The sequence below is a fragment of the Lagopus muta genome, chromosome 2 (assembly GCF_023343835.1).
Source record: "Lagopus muta isolate bLagMut1 chromosome 2, bLagMut1 primary, whole genome shotgun sequence".
NCBI classification, from domain to species: Eukaryota; Metazoa; Chordata; class Aves; order Galliformes; family Phasianidae; genus Lagopus; species Lagopus muta.
Genome location: NC_064434.1, coordinates 15,386,974 through 15,403,342, shown reverse-complemented (window position 1 = coordinate 15,403,342; position 16,369 = coordinate 15,386,974). Strand labels below are relative to the sequence as shown.

The window sequence follows — 16,369 nt, the reverse complement described above, 5'->3', positions numbered from 1 at the left end:
GTTATTTTTCTTTAAACATATCATCCTTTTTTGTAAGCAGGATTAAACAAGCAAGTTTCTGGGATGTGCAGAAAGGAGATCACTGGAAGGAAAAAAAAAAAGGCAGTCAGCAAAACACTAGAAATGCTTCAGAGGTGATGACAGGAATAAAGAGTCAACATCTGCAAAGACCAACAGAAATTCACCAGAAGAAATAAACCAAACTTTGCACAAAGATACACAGAAATGAATAATCATTTGCAAAAAAAAAAAAAAAATAGCACATGGCTGTTGCACAGGGCTCATTGCCCTGCAAGAGTCAAGCTGAAATTAGGGAAACGCGTGTCTTTGGGGAATTAGTTTCAAGTTTGAGGCATAAAAACAGACTCAATGATTAAAAAGCTCAGATCCTGTTCAGTTAGACTGATTCAGTTTGGGCCACACTCCTGCTCACACTGCTCGCTTAGCCTAAACCACTGTGATATGTGTGTGTGCTCACCTGTGCGTGCACATCCATGAGACCCAAACACCTGCACAGATTTTTTTTTATACCTTTCATAAGCAGGTCAGCAGCAAGCATTCACTGGGCATGAAACAACATCAAAGTACAAAATGCTTCCTGCCTGGTGCTGGTGAGGATTTCACTTTGGGGTTACAAGCAAATATCTAGAGAGTCCTTCCTGCAGATAAAGTCACCACAATGTTTGATGCACTGCTTCATAGGTGTTCTTTCTCAACATGCACATATGGGGTCATATAACAGCAAAAAAAGAAAAAGAAAAAAAAAAATCAAGAGGGGAAAGAAAAGATACCATGAGGCTGCTGGCCAAGAGCACGTAGACACACCTTAAGCACAAGGGCTTAAAACTCTTCCGTCTCTTCAGGGATTCAGCCAGAGCCTAGAATTAGGGACCTGCTGCTTTACCATGAATTGATGGTAAATGGGAGGCAGAAGGTGGGAGACAGATGGCTGAGTCATGCTTGGAACACAAGATCAACATTTAGCTTGTGCAATACTTAGGGCTGCACCTTCTCTAGGTTCAATGATGCCATGAATTGGCTCAGCAAGAAATATTCCATGCATTAAAAATGCACGGAAATGTATCTAGCCTGAATATATCAAACCCAAAATTCAGCCAGAATGACGAATTTATAGGTACTTCATTTTTTTGTAGGGAAAAAAAAAACCTTTCAACTTTCAGAAAACCAAGAAAATCTCACCTTTACTTATGTTCCATACGAAACCTTTTCACTTCACTAGTCACAGAAATAAGAAATACAAGTGAAGAAGTATTGACTTGCTCTTAAAGGGAGAAAATATTTGCATAATATACTTTCACAAAAACTATTTCTATGTCTGTAAGAAGGTGGTAAGTTGATAAAGATGGAAATGTATTCCTGGAACTTCAGATCAGGTTTTGTTGATGATAGGTAAAAAGTTGACCTGTATCTGAAGGCTGCCCTGTCTTTTTAGCATAAGCATGTTCTCTTCAGCATGCCTCTACCTGAGCCTATCCTAGATTTCCATTCAGCTCTGGCTTTTTGTTCTTTTTCTTTAAAGTAATTATTTACAAATTAGATTTCTTAAGAGTAAACGTTCAGAGGAGGTATACTCCACCTCTACAAATCTATGTGATAGATCTAATTATTTTTTTCTGTAAAACTACAAACAGCATTCTAAATAATGACAATCATTAGAAAACATTAGGGTCTGTCACTTCGAATCTCTGCCAAATGCCGATAACATTTTATTACTGCTTAGAAAGGTTGATTAAAGCTTGTAATAGATTTAGTGAGGGTGAAAGATTAACAAAAAGGTATTTATGATAGAGACACTAAAACATAATATGTTCTCAGTAAACACTCAAAAAACCCAGTACTGTGACATTTATAGATGTTACTCAAGACTTAGTTTTTCATCTGTTCAATGAAACCGATAACAAGTTTCTACATGCTGCAAGAAAAAAAAATAGAGAAAAGGAGAGAGACACATTACCACTGCATGTCTCATGTCAGAGCAAGTGAGAAAATGCAGTTCAAAAATAAACCAGCTGAAACCCCTGAGTAAGTTCCTAGGACTGCTCCTGTTGGACCACTTGGACAATTTCCCCGTTTGAAATTATGACAATGGAAAATTAAAACAGCTTGGATTAGAAGGACGTGACCAAGGGGCAACCTCTGATGCTTCACCTTGGACATGTTACATCTCTCATCCCGTGTGCCCCACATCCATTCATGTGATGCTGTGTGGGGCTGGGTCTGGCACAGCACTACAACCAAACATTGGCCCTCCATGGTGGGCTGGCAGAGCGGGATCCATGCTTTTCTCCTGTTTACCTTTCAATGAGGAAGGTGCTGACAGGCTAGCATTTTAGAAAAGCATATTCCAATATGGCGTGGTTATGGAGGATGGAGAGGACCACAAGTGTATGTGGAAAAACACTTAGCAGTGGTGAGGAACGCAGGTCTTCTGGAGAAGTCAGCCCTGCAGCGCACTGCAAGCATGCCTGAGTGGCTTCTGATGCCTCAGGAGACAACATAGCACAATTCATCCACAAGGTATTTGATCTTACATCCAGCCATAGGGCCACTTGCAGGAGCTAATTTAATGGACTGCAGGATCAGCTTGCTCCTTGCTTCAGAACAGTCTCTGCTGAAGTCACAGTGAAAGAACCAGTGCAGCTGAGCAGCAGGTGCTCTAACGTTTACAAGCTCAAGCTGAGGATGTCAATGCATATGCCATGGCAAACACCTTCAGCTGTCCTAGCTCAGACTTGGCCTTCAGCTGTCTGCTCTGCCCTTCTCCTAGTGCTCTGGTCAACAAGATGAGACAGGAGGGCTCTCCTTGCTTCCATTGCCTTAAGAGAATAAAAACGGTGTCCATTCCAATAAAATGCAGTGACTCAGAGACTGCTGAGCATCCCTACACTATGTCAGGGAGCAGGACAAGCCTCCAAGAGTGAGCTGGACAGCAGAGTCAGGAGCTGGTCAGTGAAGCAGTTTCACCTGCCTACCTTTGGCCAACACAGTAAGACTGGGCCTCTCAAGGTCCTTTCCAACCTGACTGTGTAACACCCTCCATGAATTATCATCACTGTTGTTTTGATGATGATGACAGGCCAATATTTAACATCACTTTTTAATACCAAACAACGTCAGGAAAATAATTTACGAAGAGTAGGTGCTCAGCTAGATCACAGCCAAAACAAAACCCATTAGAAAAAAAAAAAAAAATATATATATATATATATATTTATGTGGTGTGCATGCCTTGACAAGTCCATAGCCACATACACATACGCAGTCTTAAATACATTAATTCATGGCTCTTCAGGGAGGTCAGGTTGTGCTGAAGCAGAATGATCCTGTGGTTGATCCGAGCAGAGAGCCACTGTCTGCACCCTGCGAACATGTTTGTGGCATAAAGTGCTGCAAAGTGGATGACAGATTATGGAACCTGTGAATGAAGGTCAGCCGAACCCAAACCGTTCCTCAAATGCACAACGTGGGTGACACTCACTCTGGGGATGACTAATGGCTTTCACACCGAAAAGTGGAATTTTTCTTTTTTTTTAATGTCAAGAGATGGTCATTGAAAGACTATAGATATCAAAACTAGGGTTAGTTACCAGGGAGACATAAAATCAGATCTCTAAGGTTTAACCCTAAAACACTGTGTCACAGCCACCAGATGAGCTTAAGCACCTCTTCTGAGATGAAATTACGCAGTGATTTCTTTCTTCCTCATTTTTTCATACCTGGGAAATGAATAAAGCCTCGAAAAAAATATTTCCAGGCTATTTAAAGATACACAAAAAGCAATAAATGTAAACAAAAGTCTCAAATTTATGTGTTGATGTAGTGAGTCAGAATAAACATGACAGCTTTACCTGAGAAGCCAAGAGTCTGAAAACAAACCCGCATGTTTGGCAACAGGCACAGAAGATTTTAAAAAGAAATACCAAAATAAGCTTAGCAACATACTTTGCAACTCCCACAGGTAAGCCTCATTCACACAGGCAGACTCACCAAAGTCAAGAAAAAGAAAGAACTCTATCATGCTGGGTACTGAGCATCTCTCAGGCCTGTGTCTCTGCTTCCTACGTGCTGGCTGCACCCCACAGCTGCCAGCCAAAACTTGCTCTTGAGGGCTAACCTGCTCAGACAGCAAGATTTCTCTTGGAAACAATCAGCAAAAGCTGGTGTAGCAAGTAAAAGCCGTAAAACACACAGAGGAAAGAAAAAGATTAGGGCAGAAACAGTTCTTCATTTCCTGCCTTTATGTGCCAGGCCCAGCCAGGATGTAACAAACTGTAGGATGACAAGGACTTGCACCTCATGAGGGAATGCTGGTGTGAAGCTGGCATCCTCTTTTACCTCTCCTCCTGATTTCTGTGGTGCCTGAATAATTTGAACATGAACCAGAAAGATTTTCTACCAGTGCCAAAAAATGTACCCATCATGGGCTGATGGTTGGACTAGATGATCTTATTGGTCTTTTCAACCTTAATGATTCTATGGCGAGCAGATTCTAAAGACAGCTAACACTTGACTGTGGCTATGGCAAGCTATTTCTGTGTAGTCTGAATAATTTCAGAGTAGAATCAGGAAATCCATGAAAACACTGCCTGGGTAGATGCGGGAAGAGCAGTGGATGGTGCGTACCTTGACTTCAGCAAGGTGTTTGACACTGTCCCCCACAACATCCTCATTAGAAAACTTATAAAGTGTGGGATAGATGAGTGGACAGCGAGGTGGATTTACACATGGCTGACTGGCAGAGCTCAGAGGGTTGTCATCAGCAGTGCAGAGTCTGGTTGGAGGCCTGTAACTAGCAGTCTTCTCCAAGGGTAGTGTTCAGTTTAATCTTGTTTAGCATCAACAAAAACCTGCACAAAAGGATGAGAGTCCACCCTCAGCAAGTTTGCTGATGATACAAAGCTGGGATGACACACCAGAAGGCAGCACTGCCATTCAACAACACCTGAATAGACTGGAGAGCTGGGCAGGAAGGAATCTGAAGAGGTTTAACACGAGCAAGTGTAGAATCTTGTGCCTGGGAAGGAATAACCACATGCATCAGTATGGGTTAAGGGATGATCTGCCGGAGAAGAGCTCTGCAGAGAAGTATCTGGGGGTCCTGACAACAGGTTAGCCAGCAGTGTGCCCTTGTGGCATACTGGGGTGCATTAAAAAGAGCGTGGCCAGCAAGTTGAGGGAGGTGATCCTCCCACTCTGCTATGCTCTGCCCTGGTAGGGCCATATTTAGAATACTGTGTCTAGTTCTGGGCACCCCAGTTCAAAAAAGACAGGGATCTCCTAGACGGAGCCCTGCAGAGGGCCTCAAAGGTAAGAAAGGGCTGGGAGCATCTCCCATGTGGGAAAAGACTGCATCTGATCAGCCTGGGCAAAAGAAAACTGAGAGAACATCTGATTAATGTTTATAAATATCTAAAGGAAGGTGGGAGGCAATTGGGTGAGGCCAGGTTCTTCTCAGTGGTGAACAGCAATAGGACAAGGAGTAAAGGCCCTAAAAGGAAGTTCCATGCAAATATGCAGGACTGCTTTACGGTAAGGGTGACAGAGCACTGGAACAGGCTGCCCAGAGAGGTTGTGGAGTCTCCTGCTATGGAGATATTCAAGACCTATCTAGATGCCTACTTTGTGACCTATTGTACAGAACCTGCCTTAGCAGAGGGGGTTGGACCCAATGATCTCTTGAGGTTCCTTCCAACCCCTGCAATTCTGTGATTCCAAATCAGCAGTGTCCAAACAAAGCAAAATATCCCGAGTGCTAGTTTATCAGCAGTGACAACTGAAGAATAGAGAAATCCAGGCAGGTTGGACTCAATGGGATTTTTTCCCCCAACATTGGATAGAGGTATGTTTAATGTTTTAATTGAAGGCAATTAAAAGGTACTTCATCAGAAGTATTATCAATTGTTTCAGATTTCCTTGATTCAATATAGTTTAGTTATATGTACATCCTCTTATTAACATTTAACATCAAATGTTATCAAGTCAAAAGCTACACCATGCTTTTTTTATCAAGACCCTTCACTCTTAAACTCCAAAGTGTTCATTTAGTGATAGGACCAGAGGGAATGGTTTCAAGCTACGCCAGGGGAGATTCAGGCTGGAAATGAGGAAGTTTTACTTTTCAGAAAGGGTGGTCAGGCACTGGAATGGACTGCCCAGAGAGGTGATGGAGTCACCGACCCTGGGGGTGTTCAAGGAAAGACTGGATGTTGTGTTGAGGGACATGGTTTAGTAGGAGCTATTGGGGGTAGGTGGACGGTTGGACTGGGTGATCTTTTAGGTCTTTTCCAACCTTAGTGATTCTATGATTCTATGATTCTATGATTTTTCTTCCAGTCTGAGAAAAAGCTGCATATGCAGACCTATGACTTGTATTAAATGCATTCAAATAAATTACACCTCTTCTCCTTCCTTCCTTCCTTCCTTCCTTCCTTCCTTCCTTCCTTCCTTCCTTCCTTCCTTCCTTCCTTCCTTCCTTCCTTCCTTCCTTCCTTCCTTCCTTCCTTCCTTCCTTCCTTCCTTCCTTCCTTCCTTCCTTCCTTCCTTCCTTCCTTCCTTCCTTCCTTCCTTCCTTTCCTTCCTTCCTTCCTTCCTTCCTTCCTTCCTTCCTTCCTTCCTTCCTTCCTTCCTTCCTTCCTTCCTTCCTTCCTTCCTTCCTCCCTTCCTTCCTTCCTTCCTTCCTTCCTTCCTTCCTTCCTTCCTTCCTTCCTTCCTTCCTTCCTTCCTTCCTTCCTTCCTTCCTTCCTTCCTTCCTTCCTTCCTTCCTTCCTTCCTCCCTCCCTCCCTCCCTCCCTCCCTCCCTCCCTCCCTTCCTCCCTTCCTCCCTTCCTCCCTTCCTCCCTTCCTCCCTTCCTCCCTTCCTTTCTTTTTTTTTCTGGGGGGATGGATGGACAGACAGATGAACGACAACATAATACAGACATTTTAGAAAGAAATGCTGAATATTTTATAAAATAAATGCATTCAGGAAGCAACAGAATAACCATCCTTCCCAGGACTGAGAAGTCTTTTGTCTCTTCTGCCTTTAGTATAGCACAATATCTTATGTCTCAGGTATCACACATTCCCTATTTGTGAGTCTCAAGCTGGTGAATGTGTGAATACAGCATGTTTTTCCATGTTGGATAGTGGTCTTAATAAGAAAATCAATGAAACCTTCATTCTGCAGATTTTACTGCCTGAATACAAGTATTTTATTTTATTCACCCCTGAGATATATTCAGTTTCAGAGAGAGTATTTTTCACTGGAGGTTGAAATAAATAATAAAGAAGAACTAATTATACTTGCTTTGTAGCTGGGACTTCTGTCATGTTCCCTAGATATCAAGAGAGTTTTCTGTTGCATTTCATACTTTCTACAGCCCAGCATCTACTGTGTGCTTGTCCCCACATTTATAGCACTGAGCTTCTTTTTAAGGTAAGGAAACTTTCCTCTACAGAGGTCTCCTTTCTCCCAGCGGCATCCCAGCTGCTGACAATGTTCTTTGAGGAGTTAGGACTCCATACCCACTGCCTTCAGGGTGACAATAAACTTCTCAGAAGAAATCAGGACTGAGAGCAGTGGAGTGGGCCCTGGATAGAGAAGTCCCTTCCCTGTAGGCCAGGGTGCACCTGCTGCTCCCAGTCTGCAGACCCCATGTTTTCTGGCAGCATCTTCTCTAAGTAAATCACCAGTAATCTTCTTGTGCTGATTGAAAGGCTAAAAAGCACCAAAAATTAGATGTTCCATTATATTTCTTAAGGGAAGATCATTTAATCTGAAATACTTCCTCATGATTACTTTCTTTCTTTAAGTCATTCTAATTCACAAGTTAACAGTTCATAACTTTAGTTTCTAACCTTGAAGAAAATCTCATTCATAAGCAGCAGTCCTATTAGCCCCACTCCTGTAAACACAAAATGATCAGAAACGAATTGGTATGACAAGAATAGAAGAACTTGTATGTGCATCAAAAATGCTTAGTCCTGCAGGAACTACTGCTTTCAGTATGCTGAGCTCTCAGTGTTACCTATTTTTCACATGCACCCCAAGAGGCCTTGAGAGGAACCTGAGCCTGGAGGATCAATACACTCTTCAGCCCCTTCTGTGCAAAGCCTTTTTCTGCCATGTGCTGTTCATCCAGAAATTCTACTTTCAATTCATCTCTCCGCTGTAGCAGCTCCAACACTGTCCCATGCAGAGATGGAAATTCCTGCTGAGGTGTACCACAATGTGCTGGGGATTTACATGTTAGTAAACTGTGCCTCCAAACAACAATTTCAAGACAGGTTTTCTATGTTAGCCAGCATTCTGAAATCATCCTTAGCTCAAGCAAGGAAAAATACTTTTTTATCCAATCTAAAATAAGCAATACAGTTGCAGAGGTTTATAACATAAGGCTGGCAAAAAGGAAAGAAAATTTACTCCAAAATTCGGTCCAAAGGGCCTATGACTCTCTCTTTCCCCTTCTGTTTCACTCTGTACCTCGTTACCAAACAGGCTCTAAACCACATCTAATCCATATGGTCAGCGTCTCGGAGCCAGGGTACAATATCCATCCCAAATATGTATTTATGGGAGGGAGCCTGCATCTGAGGAGGAACACTGACTTACAGCCCTGCACTCCTTTTTGGAGGTCTGATTGAAGGTTCATTCAAATTCATTTCCCTTCCTCTATTCAAGAGGGAGTTTCCTTGTCCTTTTGCTGGACTGTTAACTGACCTAACTTCTTCAAATGCAAATGTTCCTTCAATAGGCCAGGTGCAGACATCTCTTAGCCTTACTGAGCTATCAGTAAATCATTAATCCACAGAGAAGTAAAAGACTCCCACTTCACACGATAAATCTCAGCGTGAAGCTTCTTCTGGCTCCAAATTTCATATTTCAAATAAATGTAGACACTGACAGTCACAGTAAACATTCGGTGTTTTTGGGCTAAAGGCCCCTACAGGGGTAACAAGGGCCGTGGCACAACTGGTGGACCTCAGCTCCTCCCAGGGGGTTACTGTGAGCCTGATATGACATGGCCACCAGGAGAGCATGAAGAACAGAAAACATGTCTATTAACAAATGTGAGGGGGGCAAGCATTTGATCACTATCCTGTGTTTGAGACCATCGGCATCCATGGTGGTCACAACAAAGGGACTGAATAGATGCATTCTTTCACCAACTTCTGCCATGTGTTTCTTAATTTCACATAGCAAAAACAGAACAATTAAGCCACATGAGATTCTAAATCTGTCATAAATCTCACCTCCTCCAAGTCACCCCACAAAAAAACTCCAGAGATGTCCAGATGTGCTGTTAACTTGCCTGCAGCATCTGGGACATCCTGAGAACACAGCTTCTGCACGATGCTGAGGGGATGGTGTGCTGAATATCAAAAAGAAAATTCCGCTCCGTTGTGCCCACAAATTGTTCCTCAGCCTGCACAGATCACACTGTCCCACTCCTGTGATCTGTCATCTGAAACCAGATACTTCACAGAGCAGGGCTGAATGCGGAACTGACGGCGCTGATTCACTCTGTTTGGGGCTGCCCCCACGTATAAAAACATTTTGGTTATTGATCTAAAGATTCATGACTCACAGACTCGATATAGCACTGGGTTTAAAAGACAGCTTTGTTCTTGGAAGTGACACAAAAGGTCTCTTTGGGGCAGCAGCCCACCTCTGTGGCACCTGCTCCTTCCAAACAAACTCCATAAAGAGTTGAAGAGCTGCCCAAAAATGAAGTAACTGAGGAAGGGGGCTGTGTAGCTCTCATTCCATCCATCCACCCTTTTCTAGCTTGTCAGGCTTGGATTAGGCATTGTCATCCATGCTGCAGTATATCACAGAGGATTACCGTGATGTGTCTTCTCTTTTCATAGTAGATAAATCTGAGATCCCTGGGACTATCTTGGATCATTTGCTATGTAAAGATCTGTTTAACCAAACAGCTTTAGAGCAAAGATGATCTCAAGTCAAAATCTTTACATCTGAAATTGTGACCTTGACCTAAAGAAGCATTTTCTAGAGTCAAAGAAATATCTAGTCCAGACTTCGAGGCTTTTGTAAAATCAATATATGAAAGCTGTAGCAGCTGCAAGTGAATTCTTATGGCACTCAATCATTTACGGACACTACAAAGCATGCTCTTCTAGTGTACGCAGCATACTTTCCTGGCCTGGGGAAATTCATTTTGGATGTTTCTTTGAATTAACTAGCACCATTTCTGTAATCAAGCACTGTTGAGCCAACAGAAACACAAGGACTTAGGGTATTTTAGCACAGAGTACATACAAAACCCAAAGAATTGGCCCAATATCCTACAAAATACCTACAATACATGCTCTCATTCATACAAAAATTAAGAACATAATCGCATGATGAGCAAAGGAATTCATACAACAGTATACAAATTTAAAACATACAACTCTATTTAAATAAACTGCATGCTGTGCTATATTCCAAAAAAAGATAAAGTTACAATAATTGTCACTTTCAGTTTTATAATTTTACAAATAAAAATGTGAGGGTTGCCATTAACTAGCACTGACAATATGCGTACAGTACACACATTTGTCAATTTCATTAACCTTCCAAATTAGGTATTCACAGGAAGCTAATGGCAGCATAACACATCATTACAATATTCAATGCAATTTCACGGATATTATGTATAGGGAGAAATTTTAGGCTCTCTTGTCCTTACAGCTGTTAGAAAATATTATACTTTGCAAATATCCCATTAGGGATCGGCAAATGCTAAATAGCAGAATCTGAATAGCATGAATTATGTCCCCCTCTCCCGCCTCTCCTCGTCAGGAACAGGGTGCCTCTATTTGTGTCATATTTGGCCATAAGGAATACAAATCATCTGCCTGGACTTTCCATCCTCCTCACCATTTCTGTTACAGCATCCATAGCTAGGATTAGGATCCATGAGGTTGGGCTTAATTTACCCATTAACTTTCTTTATGACCTTGGGCAAATATATTATTTCTTGCATCTACCACAATTCCCTGCTCCACAGGGCACAGCACAGATAAAATCTATTATGGATCATGAAGGACTGAAATACCCATAGAAGGGTTACTGTCCTCTTCATAACTCACAGAAAAAAGTAGGTTTTATTACATGTGAAGAGGAGGTCTTCCAGCTGGGACTGAGTGGGAAGGCACTGGGCGTGAGAAGAAAAGCTGAATGTGGGCAGGTGTGGGAAGGAGAAGAAAACAACTGATACTTAGAGTTATCTAAAGGAAGATTTATTTGGTGATGTGATGGGGGAAGATACTAAAAGACAAGAAAATTGAAAGGATCTTAAGTAAAAGGAAGATTCTGGGAAGTGAGAATGTGGGAAAAAGTAATTTTGTGACACACAAAATGAGGGATGGGTCATAGCACTGGATACACATCAGAAAATAATAGTTTCTTACCAGCAGCAGAAGAATACGAGAGGAAAACTTTGTCCTGCAAGATGAGAAGAGAAAGGAATGTCAGTGAATGACATAAATCAAAAATTTTTGAGGTACTTCTGAGGGTTTTCTTCTCTGGATCACTTTGAATCCTTCCACAAACTCCTTATCTCTGAATCAAGTGAGCAAGGCTGGACCTCATGGTGACTACTCTGGCATTAGTGGAGAATCATTAATTCCAACGTCACCAAAGAGCTTTTGTCTCTTTTGTAAATTAAGATGACTTTAAAAACAAGTGTCTTTGAAGGGCTGCTCCAAAACTAATGTCTTCTATTTTGTGATGTTGGCCCATGGCATCAGGGGATAGATGTTGGTGGTATAGCAGTAGAAGCTGAACCTTCCCACCATTATTCCATTACATGTTGTTGCCGTGTGACAGATGGCAGCAGAGGGGCACTCTGACACAATGGCGTCTGACACGGAAGTGAGTATGTAGCAAAGGTGCACCACTAAATTCCTCCATGTGGAAAAAGTGGCACCCATTGACATTCACTGATGCTTGCTGAATGTTTATGGAGACCAAAGAGTGGATGTGAGCACAGTGAGGTGGTGGGTGGTGCTTTTCAGCAGTGATGACTGTGACAGTGGGTCACCTCTGCTGGTACAGATTGTTACAAGCACAGCATCCAGGCTCTTGTTCATCACTGGTGAAAATGTATAGCTAATGGTGATGACTGTTGAAAAATAGTGTTTTGTAGCTGGGACTTTCCTCTATCAAAAGTGCCATATCACTCTTAGTATCTGTTGTATTTTCCATGGAAATAAATAGGAGGCATTACTTTCAGAGCAACATACATATATTACATTCTCAGTCTTTTTCCTTCTGATCAGCAATAAAATGTTCAAAACATAAAAACCATCAGCAGTCCCATTACAACAAACTAAGCAAACCAACACCCATGTGTGATCTATAAGAGCAACAAATTCCCACACAAAGCATCCCCTAAAGAAATGGTCAAGGTTACCTAAAGCAATTTTAATTGAGCTTTGCCCTTCTGGTTCATGCAGCTTTCCCCACAGCTCCCAAATGGAGCTCAGTGTAGGACCTGTTCACCTTGTCAAAAAGGAATGGAGCTAAATTTCCCTGTAACTTACTGAATAAAAACAATGGGCTTTGTAGGTGGTGACAGGGCAAGCAGTGTTAGCAGCCTCCCTTGCCCATTGTTTCTAACCCAGTTGGCTACTTTGCATCTTACAATATCTGAGGTTCTCTATTCATGGGAAATGCTTTGGATGGTCCAGCTTCGCAACAGCCAGCTCGTGTTAATTTGAATCACTTTGGTTTGCTTTTCTCCCTGTTGCTCTCACTGCCAAGGGCTGTCAAAACACATTGTCCTGCTTTCAGAAGAGAGCCACAAACTGTGTCATGGAGAGATACAAAACACAGCTGATAAAACTACACAGCAGAGTTCAGCTGCCTTTCTAGTCTACGAATTTAAACAGCATTTTCCTACAGAAGAGCGTGAAAAAGCAGTTTTTACATTAAGTTAATTTGTCTTTTTTCCCCTCCATACAGAGCACCAGCTTCACTTTGCCACATCATTTCATATGTAGGTGTTTCTTTTAACTCCATTTTCCATTTTGGAGATTTGATGCCATCTAGTAGAAACATGAGCTGTTAGGCATCTTCCTTTCAGGAGAGTGGAGCTCTCCATCCAAACAGTTGGGCTGGTCTAAGAAGTTCACTTTTTGTTGCTCTTCATCTTTGTTTATTGTCATACCATAAAGATGAAACACAGAACAAATGGGTGATTCTGCATCTCCAACAACAGGCATTAAAAAAAGAAATAATGTTGCAGCCTGTACAAATTTTACTCAGCACAAACTGATAGGAAAAAAAAAAAAAAAAAAAAAAAAAAAAAAAAAAAAAAAAAAAAGTCAAACAGAAACATTTTTTCTTATGGTTGCAGATTTACCACAGACAGGAATAAAGTAATCTTTGACATGGGAGAGATGGAATATTTTTAACAAGGTGTTGTGCCAAATTGGCTTGTTATTCTTATCAATAAATTATCCTGGTGTCCTTTAAATTAAAAATTGTAAAAAAAAAAAGAAAGAGTTTGAGCTGGACTGAGATGCCAGTAAACGTTATAAACCAGTGGATAGCGGGTGGGTGGTGTGAAAACGTTTCATAACTGCTAACAGCAACCCTGTTGTGAACCAAACAGCTGTGCGCAGAACACAGGTGTGCTCACACAACAAGGGCTATTCATGCCTTCCCACAGGGCGCTGGCCAGGTTTGCAGAGCCACAGCTGACCACATAAAGCACCAGAGATGGAAAAGGCTGAGAGTGAAATGTCCACTAAAAGTGTAAACACCGGATGCCACACAGGCACACGTGCACACTCACAAACACACGTACGTGTTTAGCACGTCCTACTTGCTAATGAAATAAAGCAGAGATGTAATGACTCAGGATTTTAATATGTTGTTTTCATGGGAAAAATAGGTAAGGAAGTATTGGGATGCAGCACAAAACAATATATTTCTCTATTTTAATTGACTTTGTCATTCCAACAGATCGTTCACATGGTGTATCTGAGACTTTTGTAATTAAAGACATTTAGAAGAGCTTTGTAATAAAGCTGACAGAAAGATTACAGATTCGCTTCTCATGTGCATAACCTCCAAGATAAAAGATAAATTTCAGGAAAGTAATCTATTCTGATTAAAAATTAAAATCATTCACATTTCATATGTTCTGCATAAAGTGTTTCTGCAGCATTTCTTCCACAAATATCAGAGCAGTAAAACGTTGGAGGAGGGAGGGTTGGTTTTGCTTCCTTTTTGTTTTTAAGCAGTTTTCTTATACGATGGTTTAAAAAAAAAAAAAAAAAAAAAAAAAAGACTGGAAAAAAATATGGAGAAGAAGGGGTAATTAGAAACTTGACTTCTAATTTTAGCTATAGAAATCCTGCTTTGGGCATTTAAACTGAACACGCAAGCAAACATTACAATTCACTTGCAAAAAGTAGAATTCCTTTGTGGAAAAGCACAGGACTACCTGCCCAAGTAGAGCTCCTCTATCAATTATATCTATTATAAAGAAGCAATTATTTGTTAAAAACATAGTCTCCATATCCAACATTTCAATCCAGATGGTGCACATCAGGAAGGAATGTTAAAATGCCTTACAATTGTAGATATATAAAAGTCATATCCTATTAAAAAAACAAGGCAATGGAAGTAAAACATAGCATAATCAGGATGCTGACTGATATTTCTGCATTTAAAACTCTCCCCAGCTGGCCCGAGGGGAGATGTCACACAACACAAGCTGAGACACAGCAAAGCACTGCCCACCAGTGCTGGGACTCCTGGATTCACTTCTGCTTTCCAACCAGCATACAGACTAACAATGCTGCACAGGGTTTCTGTGCCGGTGACATTATGCACCTGGAAACTCCTCCCATTCTCTGAGTACCCTTCTGCTCAAACAAGGTTAGGAATCCTCGCTCCTCTCTCTTTCAAAGGCATTTAAACATTGAATCACAAGTCTTGCTCCCAGCAGACAAAGTGCCTCAGCAGAACAGTTAGAAATGCACAACAGCAGTGATAAAGTCACATTCAAGAAGCTGTTGCAGATGTGCAATTTTGGCCGCCACTGGCGGTGACCTAGATGTATATCTGGCCAACGCTTGGAACGCGGCTGTTCTGCTCATAGCAACAGTAGCTAGTGGTCAGCTTCCCCGAACCACGCTTCAGAAAGCAGTACGCACAGCCTCACTGTTTACAGGTTATGACCACTATCTAGGGTAAACTGAACATCCTCTCTCACCAACTACAAAGCTCTAAAGAAACGCTTTTATCACTGTTATCATTGCTTTCTTCTAAGATGGTCCCAGCTGTCACAGGAAAAATAGGTCCCAAGATCAACTGAGATCAAAAATTTGCATGTTTTTTTTTTTGTTTTTTTTTTTATGCCACTTGACAGTCTGATAAAATCCAGTGTTTATCACCATGAAAACACTTGCAACTGAAAAGTGGCCTGACAAGACCCTCAGGTCTTCATACATCCACTGAGCACAGGCAGCTGTACTCCAGCAGGACATGTGTTTCTCATGAGCCCTAATTGTGTCTACAGCCCTCGCTGTCTCCAAGGGATGGAACACTTCCCTTGCAAGGACAGGCTTAGAGTGCTGCGGTTGTTCATCATGGGGAAGAGAAGGCTCCAGGGGGACCTCAGAGTGGTCTTCCAGTATCTAAAGGGGAGCTGTAAGAGAGAAGGGACAGATTCTTTAACAGGGCCTGTTGTAATAAGGCAAGGGGAAATGGCTTCAAACTAAAAGAGGAGAGATTTTGACTATAAGGAGAAGGTTTTTTAAAATAAGAGTAGTGAAGCGATGAAACTGGTGGATGCCCCATGCTTGGAGACATTTGAGATCAGGCTGAACAGGGCTCTGAGCAACCTGATTTAGCTGTAGGTGTCCCTGTTCATTGCAGGGGAGTTGGACTATATAGCCTTTAAAGATCCCTTTCAACTCAAATGATTCTATCATCTCAGGAAACCAGAGCATAACTCAGACTCTGCCTCTATACATTCCATGCCCTTTCTGCCAAACCAGTGAGAAGTGCCTGGAGTGGCTGAGGTCCTCAGTTTATAACCTATAATCCAAGAAATAACGATCGTATTCAACCAAAGGAGTTAGTTCAGCTTCCTCTCAGTAGTGCTCCTACAAGAGTCTACTGGTATTGCAGGTATTAATTAGTCACAGTTTTTTGTCTATAAAATGTGCTGCAGTAATTTAAGCAGCACTGAGGCAAAAATAGTGTTAAGATTGGCTAGCAACTTATAATTATGAACATTTTCTCCGTCACAGCTTACTTAGAAGTGATTTACACTTGCCTCAAAATGTTGAGCAAACCTGAAGCAAATGCTCGCAAAATTCTCAAGATCCTTTTTGAGATTTC

At 41.6% G+C, this 16,369-nt stretch overlaps 1 long non-coding RNA gene across 1 annotated transcript in view; it reads right to left on the bottom strand.

Moving 5' to 3' along the window:
* The window catches only part of LOC125689337 (uncharacterized), a 40,132-nt gene that overhangs the window by 16,950 nt on the left and 6,813 nt on the right, over nucleotides 1-16,369 (bottom strand). Inside the window, exon 2 of the long non-coding RNA XR_007375209.1 lies at nucleotides 11,419-11,452. This is a non-coding gene — a long non-coding RNA (uncharacterized LOC125689337). The remainder of the gene's footprint in view (nucleotides 1-11,418; nucleotides 11,453-16,369) is intronic.